We start from the raw sequence: 12,368 nt of genomic DNA, 5'->3' as shown, positions 1-12,368 counted from the left end.
CTCCTGGTGTGCTTGTAATATCATCAGTGAGGTTCCAATCTCACTTTCTGAAGAAGCCAACTATGATTCCAGCTGTCTAAGGAACAGTCCAATAGACAATGTTCTATGATAGGAGGTGGAGTAGTTTTTTTAAAAAGATCAACTGCTGGAATGAAGGAGAAAAATATTTCTTCAAGTCAACTGACATGGATAAATGAGACAAAGATTTGTATTTTAGTAGCTTTATGGCTTCTTATTCTTATTTTTAAAGCTTGCTCTAAATATAGGAAGTATGAGCCATCTAAAGCTTTAGGATGATCTTATAGCCCTTTATATTTGTAAAAGACTTATTTAGAGGGATCTCCTATATATACAGCCAAAAGTACCTCTATAGCCTACAATTTACCCTGTAAAGAGCGGTAGGCAAGAACCGACTACTCTAAGTGATGCCTTCAGGGTTTGTGAGAGTGTTTCTGGAAGGTGACCACCAGCCTTCTGATGTCTTGGCTTGGGCTTCTCCCCCTTACCCCTTCAATCTTTCTGACTGCTGGCTCATTCTAGTGCTACACCTTCCTAACTCTGCACTCACAGGCTACAGTGCTTACTCAGGACCACAGGATTTCAGTGACCCCCCCCACCCCCCACCCCGCGGAGTCTCTCTTCACTGTCCCCATGCATGGATCTGTGATCGCATGTGAAATGCACAAGGTCCACATTGGATTGGTCTTTTCCACTCCTAGTACACTCGGTCATCCAAATTACCTCCTAGCTATGTGACTTAGGTGTACCATCCTGGCAGTTGTTAAATACACTTTTTAAAATAGTAAAAACTTTATTCGGAGATGCGGATTCAATTTTGTGTTTAAACAAAGATAGAAACATAGCTGTCTTAAGGACCTCTGGGGTCAGTAACAAATAATTCAATTTGTGAAAATCAAAGAGCTACTACTTTGGTACTAGCTTTGGTCAGAGTCCTTTCACACACAAACCACATTTGATTTCAAAGGATCCTTATCAGGTAGGGGCAAGGGGTATTCTTCTCCATTTTAAAAAGCAAGATAACTAAATCTCAGAGATGTTTCCTACTTAACCAAAAAGACAGGTGCTTCCTCTTGATTTAAATCCTGCTTCCCTCCTGCTACATTACTTTCCATTAAGCTATCTGGTGACCACTTATAAAGGAGGCAAGTAATAAGATAGGAAAAAGAATTCCTTGATTATAATACTAATAGCTAAGATTTATTGAGCACTTAGTACATACTGTGTTGTTTCCACATGCTTTATACTGGACCTCACTTTTGGTATGTCATCATCAAGGTCCTTAAGTAACAATGAGAGGTTGTGACAATCACTTAACAAAGATATCAAATACAAGAAATTATATGTGATTGTACTACTGAATTTAAGTATATTTAAAGGATTAAAAATAAAATGTAAAAGAACATTGGATAACCCCTAACCTTTTCCTCTACATTTACACAGAAGTTGTTCTAATTACTCCAACTGGGGCTCCTGGTAAGTGGTCAATTTGCCAATTATCAAGATTAGTATTTATTATTATTAGAAACACATTAAACTTTTTCTCACACAAGTCTTATGGATACAAACTATACAATTTGATCCAGATATTTGTGATGTTAGTCCCATTTATTGATGACAAACTAAAGATTCAGTTAAGCCAGAGAACCACCTCAAGGTTGGCTTCCTATTATTTCCTGTGTTGAATGTCTTCTCCATGTGTAGCTATCCAAATTAAATGAAATCTGAGCAGCTGTAATAGGATGCAAAGGAGAAACATAGAAATGATGCAAAAGTGAAGAGAGATGGAGAGGAATAGCTATTCATGATAGGAAAAGAGAAGCAGGGGTGCATGTGGAAAAATAATGTATCATGTAAACACTGGTACCTGGAAAACCACAAGAAGCTTTCCCTTTCTTCCTGGGCACAGAGCTGGACATGTTTCTCAGGCTTCCTTGAAGTTAGATGTGGCCACGTAACTGAGGTCCTTTCAGTGGAATGTGAGCAGAAGTGATACATGCTACCATGTTCTGTCTTCCTCTTGAAGACTAACAGAGAAGACAATGGTCAGCTTGGAAGCCATATATGGAAAATGGAGCAATAGTCTTAAGATATTTTTCTGAATTTTGTGTAAGGAGCAGAGATACTGTTGACTTAAAGCTGCTGCCCAGACCTGTTTCATGAGAAAAAGGCAAACTTTTATTTTGTTACTGTACTGATTCCTGGGGGTGTAATGGTCCCAGGAACTTTGTCTACTCTAATGCATAGTGTTTGTGTTGTTAGTCCAGAGAAAATCAACATAAAAAGCAAAGGATGAAGGTATGGTGTTGGGAGGTAAAATATGGAAGCATAATTCATAATAAAGCACAAAAAATAGTAGATGCTCTTAAATCTTTGAGACATGCTTGAAGGAAAAGAAAACTAATGCTGACAAATCTGAATTCAAGTATATAATGCAAGGTAAATGTAGGAACAACACATTTCGTGAATTCTAGAAATTGATTCATCTTCAGTTGCCAATCATCTCCATTTCTCGTCTATTAGGAAGGACTCCACTTTGCACCACTGCTTCCTTCTAAGGCAATATTGCCTTGTCTTCTAAGATAGGAAATTCTTCTAAATACTATCTGGTGATCTCTATATTCCTTCAATGTCTTGTTTAAGGCTTGAGATGGGAGATTGGCATGCTTTACATATGGATATTTAAGAATCATTTTTGACTCCTAGAGTCCTTTCAAATTTATATTTAATCATATATATATATTATATATTATATTTAATAATACATATATTAAAAATATATATCATATATGTTTGATTGTTACTAATTTTTTGTTTTGCAGACATGGCTTCAGTACTTAATCCATATAGACAACTCATGCTGAATTGGCAACTAGGAAATTCAATCCTAGTTGTTCATACAAACATACACCCCATCCTGAAGAAAAAAGATCACTCTAATATTAGCCAGATTTCTGTGGCATATTTCATATCACTTCACTCTATCTTACGTGTGTTTAAAAGCTGAGGAAAGTAAGGAAGAAACATGGCTTCTTCAATGGTTGGATCAAAACAAGTAAAGTGTTAAGAAGTAAGAAGTGTTGCCTCTCTTCTTGGAATTATTATTTTATCAGTCAGAGAAAACATATTGGGACATTTCTAAACATAGTATAAAAACACCCCCTAACTCACTGGAGGGAAAAGAAATCCCAGCCTGGTGATACAGGTACCAAAACATAAGACTGGAGCCATGGAAGCAGTTGATAGGAAATATACACAGTTGAAATTGAGTTCTGCCACTCAGACAGGGTAAGTCACCCGCCTTTAATAACACAATACATTCCCACTGGATGTGGCTCCCTTGTTAAAAAATGATGAAAGCTAATCATTTCTACCCTCTGTGAACACACACTAGATAAAGCATTAGAAAAACACACATCCATGGAGAAAAAGAATCTGAGTCTGTAAAACTCACACACACACATCTGCATCAGCTTCAGAGCAAGTCACTACCTACCTCTGCAATCTTTTTAAAGGATGAAGTAAGATCGGGAGATGAGTGGCGGTATTGACTTTTCCACACAGGACATCAGTGAAGCCGCTGAATTAAAATCAAATGGAAAAAGTCAGTGTGAAGACAGGGAGTTGTGGTAAAGATTTTAAAATAATGTCACAGGTACAAATGAAAGTAAGTGAACGAAACTAACACGACACATTATTGAATGTAGTAGTAATGGTGAGCGATACCAAAGATGCAGCGCTACTGGCCTTTACTTCTACCTATTTCAGTGACTAGTATTGATTAAGCACAAACAAATTCCAAGATGGGATATAGGACGAATTGTTCCATATATCCATATTAGCTCTAACTCTACCAAGACCTTCAAAATAGTCACCATACAGCTTAATAAAGGGATCTTAGCAGATCTAACATGCTCATGATTAAGGATAAATAATCTGAAATTCAATACTTTTATTTATAAAAGATTTTATTTATTTATTTGACAGATCACAAGTAGGCAGAGAGGCAGGGGTGGGGGGGAGCAGGCTTCCCTGCTGAGCAGAGAGCCCAATGCAGAGCTCGATCCCAGGACCCTAAGATCATGACCTGACCCGAAGGCAGATGCAGAGGCTTTAACCCACTGAGCCACCCAGGTGCCCTTCTGAAATTCAAATAAGTAAACTGACTTGTCCGAGGTCACCACTCTAAGTTTCAAAAAAACTGACTGACTGAAGATTCATACCTAGTTCAGTATTCCTTCCTCCACATCTCATCTGCATCTCCTGAGCCCACCTCAATAGCAGATCAAGGATTAAAGGATATTTGCAGGTTTGTTTGTTTGTTTGTTTGTTTTTGCTGATATTGTCATTTTAAAAAAGATTTTATTTATTTATTTGACAGAGATCACAAGTAGGCAGAGAGGCAGGCAGAGAGAGAGAGGAGGAAGCAGGCTCCCCGCTGAGCAGAGATCCCGATGCGGGGCTTGATCCCAGAACCCTGGGATCATGACCTGGGCTGAAGGCAGAGGCTTTAACCCACTGAGCCACCCAGGCGCCCCTGATATTGTCATTTTTAAGACAAATAAAACAATAATGACTATGGTGAGATTTTGAGAATCTATCTTGAAATCTGATAATCCTGTAACATTAACTTGTTATCTTATGATAACACTATTTTGCAGATACAAAACTATAGCTCAGAAAATTAAATTACTTGTCCAATGTCACATGGCAGAGCGAGCATTCAGATACAAGTTTATCTTAATCCAAAGTCTATATTCTTTTGACTATACATCATTACCTCTTTTAATCTCTTGTTGTTTTGTGAGGCATGTCAAGAAATTCAAAGCAAAGCTGATACTTGGAAATCTAGACTGATTACCTCAGAATCTACTGTTTAGCCCTTCCAACATTGTCAAAAACTGATTCTTCTGATCAAGCTTATTAGATATCCTGCTTCTATAATAGCCTCCCAACAAGAACAATTAGTAGCTTCATATACAAGAAAATGACCAATTAATTTTATTTCAAAAATGATGGTAAAACAGTAGTCACTGAGAGAAGGTTGGTGAAAATGTTATGATCTGGTAAAAGTCTCTGCAGGCTAGGGACTGTACTATCCTAACTGACACAGATTATGTCAGCCTTGCAGATGGTGTTAAAAATAATAACCCTATGTCTATATGAGATCAAAACATCGAGACTGAATTTAACCCAGATGCTTGGCACTGTGTAGACACAACCTATGTCATATCTTCCATTTTCTGTTGGATGCAGCAGAGGAAGGGTGTGACTCCACACAAATTGTTAAAGGAATAATATTTTCAGGCAAGCCTGCACTAATGCTTTGGTGATTTTTTTTTCCCTCCCTCCTCTGTTTAAATTCCTAAAATGCATCAGACCTCATGAGTTTCAGGCAGACATACTCTGTTAGGAGTTGAAGGAAGATTTGCACATTTCTTTTCTGACATGTGGACAAGCAGACGCTCCATCGCAGGGCTTTGACTGCTCACTGGCTTTCTTTGTCTTCATTCACACATAAACCTTGCCAATTTCCCACTGAAAATGCCACTGCAGATCCTGAAAAATGTTTGGAAAGAATCTCTTGGCTTTCAATCTCCTCGACAGAAAGAGAAAATTTAGACAGTCTTACTTAAAAAATATATATATATATTGAAGGCAGTTTTCGTCATCAGTACGAGCATCATAAAAGCACTTAGAGATAATGGGTTAAGTGTAACTGAATCAGAGCACACCGATTTGGCAGTAATCTCATTCACAAAATGTTGGAGTGGTTATAGGTGATGCCAAGTTAAACAGGATGATGGACTCAACACAATACATGTTTGCAACACCAATGGGTCGTCAGTTCAAGGCCACCCACTTCCAGGTGGCGGGAAGTGGGGGCAGCTGCCCCATCTCTGGAGAGTCAGAGGGTCTTCCTGCTCATGTGGTCAGATGTCTGAGACTGTGAAAAAGAGAATGAGAGTTTGCTTGTCCTTGGTGTTTAATGATTCAAGAGGAAAGGAATATTTACCCCTATACTAGGGAGCTGAGATATCTTCCTCATGGCCTCTAATTCATTCTTGGGGTAAGCCAAGGGGTAGATGGGCAGAAGTGTCTTGTGCTTCTACTTTGTGGGGGTAAATAATAGCTGTGGTCTTAAATGGCAGACTATTGAGAGGGATAGTAAAGAGGCAGTCAGACATTTCAAAGCCATTTGAAATGTATGGCGCTTTCATCCAGAATCCAGATATTTTCTTTGCCTCTTTCCAAGTTCCTTTCTGGCTACTACTTTGTATAGTGTGCTCCCTTATGCCAAAACCAGATATTATCCTGTGTGATGTGAAGACTTTCTGACTCGTCTGTCTTCACACTGATGGTCCCCAGGCTTTAGGATGCTAAGGCAGACCCGGTGGTATAGACAATAAGTAATTGTCCCAGAGAGACAACATTGTTTGAATGTCCTCTAGTATTTAATCTAGAAAAGATGACATTTATAGAAAGTGACTTTTAAAAGTGTACTTTTGATTTCCAGTTAAAATGATTATAATTTTAAAAGAAATATAAATACACTAGTCAATACTCATTAATTCATTCTTTTTTTTTATAAAAATTTTATTTATTTATTTGAGACAGAGAGAGAGCACAAGCAGAGAGGAGGATCCGAGAGAGAGGAAGAAGCAAACTGCTCTTATGTGGGACTCGATCCCAGGGAGCAAGGAGCCTAATGTGGGACTTGATCCCCGGACCCTGAGATCATGACCTGAGTCGAAGGCAGACACTTAATGGACTGAGCCACTCAGAACCCTTTATTAGGTAATTCTGATTGGGTGAGTAATACTAATAGTGACTATGATGTGCCAAGCAAGCTTCTAAGCACTTCAGATATATTAACTTGTTTAATCTTCACAGAAACCCATACCATTTTAGAGTGAGGCAATTGATCACAGAGACATTAGGTAACGTGTCCAAGGTCACCCAGTTGGAAAGCAGCAAAGGCAAACTTCAAGCCCTGGCAATCTAGCTCCAGAGTGTGTAGTATTGTCTGTCTCCAATAGGGTATTAAGCATTGAACTAGACATGGGTCCTGGAGAACTGGGAAGTATGTGTATGAAGCAGTAGACTGGGAATTATATTCAAAGTTAGAACCAGCTCCTTCAGATTAGTCATCTTTGGAAGAAATGCACTTAGAATCATGAAGTGTCACTCTTTAAAACATGTGTCATTACACCCCGGGTGTTGCCATCATAGCTGGTTTATAAATAAATCAGCTGCCCATATTTTAGAATTTTACTTTATTCCTCATTAGAAAGTGTGACACCCTTCTTAATCACTGCACAATTCATAAATCCAGGCTCCAAATGACTCTTGGCCATTTCCAAAACCCAAATCCATCTTCAAAAAGTCAAAGATTTGTCATCTTAGGGAATGTTCCAAAGAATCTGCTGGGCCACCAATTCTTGGGGCAGGCCCCAGATATTTTTGAGTGATGGTAATTTCCTTACAGCGCAAGCATACCATGGCATTGGAGCCGCTTGGAAAGTGAAGGCTTTCAACTGGATCTCTAAGTTCAGGTTTCTTCATGAAACAAATCATTTGTATAGCTTTATAGTCAAATATCATGTACACATATCCCCTAAGGACTTTATACCCTCACTGGGGAGGAAATTTTAAACACAAAAAAGTAATCAGGGAACAATGTGTGGCAGATAAAAGTCAAGGCCAACATATACGGCATAAACAAAAAGCACAGTGGAATTTCATGATGGTGAGAAAGAATGTAGAAACCAACCAGTAGTTCGGAAGGCGTCATGGAAGAGATGCCTCTAGACCTGAACCTTAAGTGAAGAGGAGAATTGGATATGATGTTAAGCATTGTGATGAGAACTATGAACATGGTAGATAGATGATAAATATTTGATGACTAATTCTTAATTCCTGACCCTCCCATGTTTGCTGAGACATTAAGAGACAGGATAGTTAACTTCCATACCCAACCAGTCTGAAAATTATGTTAAGTTTCTTTTCATTGAAATAAGCAAAGCAGAATAAAAAGCCAAATAGTCGCAAGAGAAAGGGAAAACAATATTCTTTGAAAGTGACTAGGGAAATGTTTGTACTTGCTATTTAGAATGTGAGCCATATAAAGGAGGGACAGGACTTACATGTGTTCTTTATAATCTGTGTTGTGCTTAAAAATATTTGATAGAGTTGTTACTCTCAAAAGTGCTGTGGGATGCCAGAGCCAGCTCTTTAAATACCCCATACTCCAAACAGTTAGAAATATGCAAGGATGACAATGATTGCTTCCTTTCGGAGACAGACCTTAATTATTCAGGTCCTACAAGATACAAATTAATTCATAGCAACAGTGGCATAATTCTGTTAACTATTGATTTATAAGTTGACGCTGATACAGAAATTCAGAGGAATCTTTCACAGTCATCCTGTCGTGCACAAGTAAATTGAATACCACCACCAAATTACTCATTCTAATGTGTAAATGTCCTTGGGGTCAAGTTGGTCAAACAGTCTGAGGAAATAATTTTTTTTTAAAGATTTTATTTATTTATTTGACAGAGATCACAAGTAGGCAGAGAGGCAGGCAGAGAGAGAGAGGAGGAAGCAGGCTCCCTGCCGAGCAGAGAGCCTGATGTGGGGCTCGATCCCAGGACCCTGGGAACATGACCTGAGCTGAAGGCAGAGGCTTAACCCACTGAGCCACCCAGGCACCCTGAGGAAATAATTGACTGAGTTTTGAGGATGTTTAAGTTTCTCTTTATTTCTTCAGGTATGCCTTTCTGTATATAATGAGACTCAGTTATAAAATATAACAAGATGATTAGATTCTAACGTATTCACCTCCGGCTCTCTCGTCTTCCCAGTCTTTCCTGGTCTTTTCCTCCTCTCCCTTTCTTTCTTTTTTTTTTTTTTTTTAAGATTTTATTTATTTATTTGACAGACAGAGATCACAAGTAGGCAGAGAGGCAGGCAGAGAGAGAGGAGGAAGCAGGCTCCCTGCTGAGCAGAGAGCCCGATGTGGGACTCGATCCCAGGACCCTGAGATCATGACCTGAGCCGAAGGCAGCGGCTTAACCCACTGAGCCACCCAGGCGCCCCCTCCTCTCCCTTTCTTTCTTTTTTTCCCTCTTCCCCCTCCTACCTTCCCTCCCCTCCTTTATTTTTATCAGGACACCTCCAAGGCATAAATGATAAAAGATCATTAACTAGGATATGGGCTATAACTGATCCACTGGCACTAAAACAAGTTTCATCCTAATATAGTTCTACTGGTTGGACCAAGTTGAAAGTAGTCTCCAGATTCGTAAAGAACCATTCAATATGATGAGTTGCCATAAGGTGACCACAAAAAAGGGTGGATGTGAGAACTGTTTAAAGAAACACTGTCAGTATGGCGTCTTCTGTAATGCTGGTGCATAAGAGCACATGCACCAGCTCAAAATAAAACAGCTGAGTAGAAAACACTCCGAAAGAAGGAGAATTTTCAGGAGTTAGACCACGGCCATAATTTTAACCTAAAAAGTATTCATTAAGTTCTACTCTGTATGGAGTTAGTGATGAAGGGATATGAAGACTGCAGAGATGACCTCCACATTTCTTGTAATACATCTGGATGAGTAATGTGTGAAGTCATTCTTAATTGGAGGCTTGTTAATAAACAACAATTGAATGTTAACTAGGCAGAACTTAGGGCTAGGGTGTACTTGGGGACACTTCTATGGGAGACACAATGTGACCATAGATAAAAAAGATTTTTTTACCAGCAATATATTATTTTTCCCTTCTAATCCCATTGGAGGCACAATCTCCTGCCAACTGTTCAACAGAAGATAATCCAGTGCGTGTGTGTGTGTGTGTGTGTACATATGTGTGCACACACAGGCACATATATTCTGAGGGAGTCACACAGGGGACGACCCACATCACCTACAGATCCTAAACTATAGTCGCTATTGTCTCTAAAGGTATAGGTGATGTCACTTAAAGACAATCCTCCCAGAATTGAGAAAACGAGGCAGGTGTCTTTAAGTGTCAGCCTTGGGTAGGCACGATAAAGGTGTTGGGAAGAAGCAGCAGCTTGTGTCAACAAGTGTTTACTGAGCATTTCTTTTGCTTTAGGGTTCCTAGCCAAAAACACTGTCAACAAAAAGTGCACCCCTGTGAGGCTTTGGGAAAAATAAAAGCTTCCTGCAGGTTTGGGGATAAATACGTGGATATTGTGGATGTGTTTTCTCATCTCATCCTTTTTTGCCTTCCCACAGCACAGGCCCTTTAAAAAACTACTGAAGTTTGGTCATTTTCCCTCTGTTGTCCTTCCTGGGCAGCTTTACTATCCTCTGGCATAGAAATCAAGAGTGCGGGATTGACTGAGCAGTTCAACCTGCTTCCTACCATTGTCCTTTAGTGTGGTTGTATCGTGCTTTCTTCTACTGAGGCTTGCCTGCAGTTATTTCAAACTGCTGTCACTACCCTGTCAACCCTTCTTGAACTTTGAAGCCTGAGCTAAGAACCAGTGCATTAGCCATGCATCACATGGAAAGCGTGGATCTTGAATTCGAGTTGGGGTGTGTACTCTCTGGATGGTTGACGCATCTTCCTTTCATAGGAATAGAACCCCCGGGCCAACACTGCAAACCCATGCGTCTAGGAGCTGCATTATTTCAACATATCAGTCTGGCATGGGGACAGTCCTTAAGACCAGGACTGAGAGTGTCAGAGGGGCCAAAATGCTTGGAGAGTCAGATGTATCACCAACCTATTTCTTGGCCTCTTACTTCTGCAGCAATTGCTTCAGGAAATTGGGAGTGGTTAGCACATTGGAAACATTCCAAGTTTTAAAAGTGAGAAAGTGTTTGGAAATATTAGCGTGTGCTTTTTTGGAGAAACCAAGAAATGCCGGGGAGAGTTCAGGTCCCTAAGAAGGGACCTGAAGTCGGCAATACAAAATTAGGATGATGGATGGAGTGAAGAGACAATTCTAGCCCCATGACTTCTGAATAAAGACTTCACCAGTATCCAACTGAAATTATAAGTACACAGAGCCTGCATGTTAGTCATAATTCACTAAAACATCTTCTAGGAGTCTATAGGATTGTTAATATATGGTAAATGGAGAGCGTACATTATGTGTAAATTAGATCGATGGTAACCTTGCACCGGGTCTCATTATGTGGTTTACTTTCTTCTCAATTGTTCTTTTGACCATGTAAACCTGGAAGTGAAAAGCATCCTGTTAGCACATCCCACCAACTTTTGTTGCTTCTTTCCTGATTGAGGCGACTAGACAAGCACACCCTGGGCGTTTCAGCTGTGCTTGGTTGTTGTGGTTATTCAATAAAGGCTGATTTGGTAAGAGAGACAAGCCAGAAGCACACATTATGGGTGTTCAGAGGAGATGCAGATGCCATGGGAGCTGAGGGGAGAGTGGCTGGCTTCAATCGGATGACCAAGAAATCTTCCAGAAGGCAGCAATGGCCTTTGACCTGAGCCATGCAGGGTAGGCACCCTTTGGACATGAAAAGATGAGAAAATTATTCCAGGTGGTGGTACTGTAAGAGCATAGGTATGAGTTGGAGTTGTGAGTAACAAGGTCAAGGAATTGATCAGTGAATGACAGAAATAATGGGTGTAAGCCTAAAAGAACGCTAAAGTGTCTAGGTTTTAATATGTAGGCAATGAGGAGTCAGCAATTTCTCAGCAGATAAGGAACAAGATCAATGTCGTGATTCAGGGAAATGTACATGGAAGCAATGTGTTTAGAAAGAAGTAGAAATTGTAATTTCTGTTGGTCACTGTAAGTCAGAGTTTCATTTTCATGCATACATAGTATTGAAACCTCACATTGCCTTTGCTGTATTTCTACACATGCTAGTAAAAAAGGAATTTAAATGATCAGTATAGGTATATGTGCAGGTATGTACTCAAACTATGTTGCTCCCATCTGTGAGACGCTTGTGTGCATACGCACATATCCATTGGGAAAAATTACGTGCAAACTAGTATTTATTTAACATAAGTGCCTACTGTGTACCAGGTACTATTCTAGAAGCCGAAGACAAAGATAAGTAAGGTCCCTGCCTTTTGAAGTTATAACCTATTTGGGGGGTGACAAACAAATGTAATAATGTATGAAGAAAGAGTGTAGTCATGTAAACAAAATACAACAAAAACACATAGGTCAACAATAAACAAAACTTAGGGGCAATAAAGCGGGGAGTTTTTAGTGATTAAGATGTCCTAACTCTTAATTCCTAATCCAGAATGGACAGAAGAATAGTGGTCGGAAGCATCTTGTCAGTGAAAAGACCGCGTGGGTAGGAAATCAGCAAGGCCTACGTGGTATGTGT

Source organism: Mustela lutreola, chromosome 3 (genome assembly GCF_030435805.1).
Source record: "Mustela lutreola isolate mMusLut2 chromosome 3, mMusLut2.pri, whole genome shotgun sequence".
Taxonomy (NCBI): domain Eukaryota; kingdom Metazoa; phylum Chordata; class Mammalia; order Carnivora; family Mustelidae; genus Mustela; species Mustela lutreola.
The sequence above is the reverse complement of the archived record's forward strand: the minus strand, read 5'-3'. Positions refer to the sequence as shown.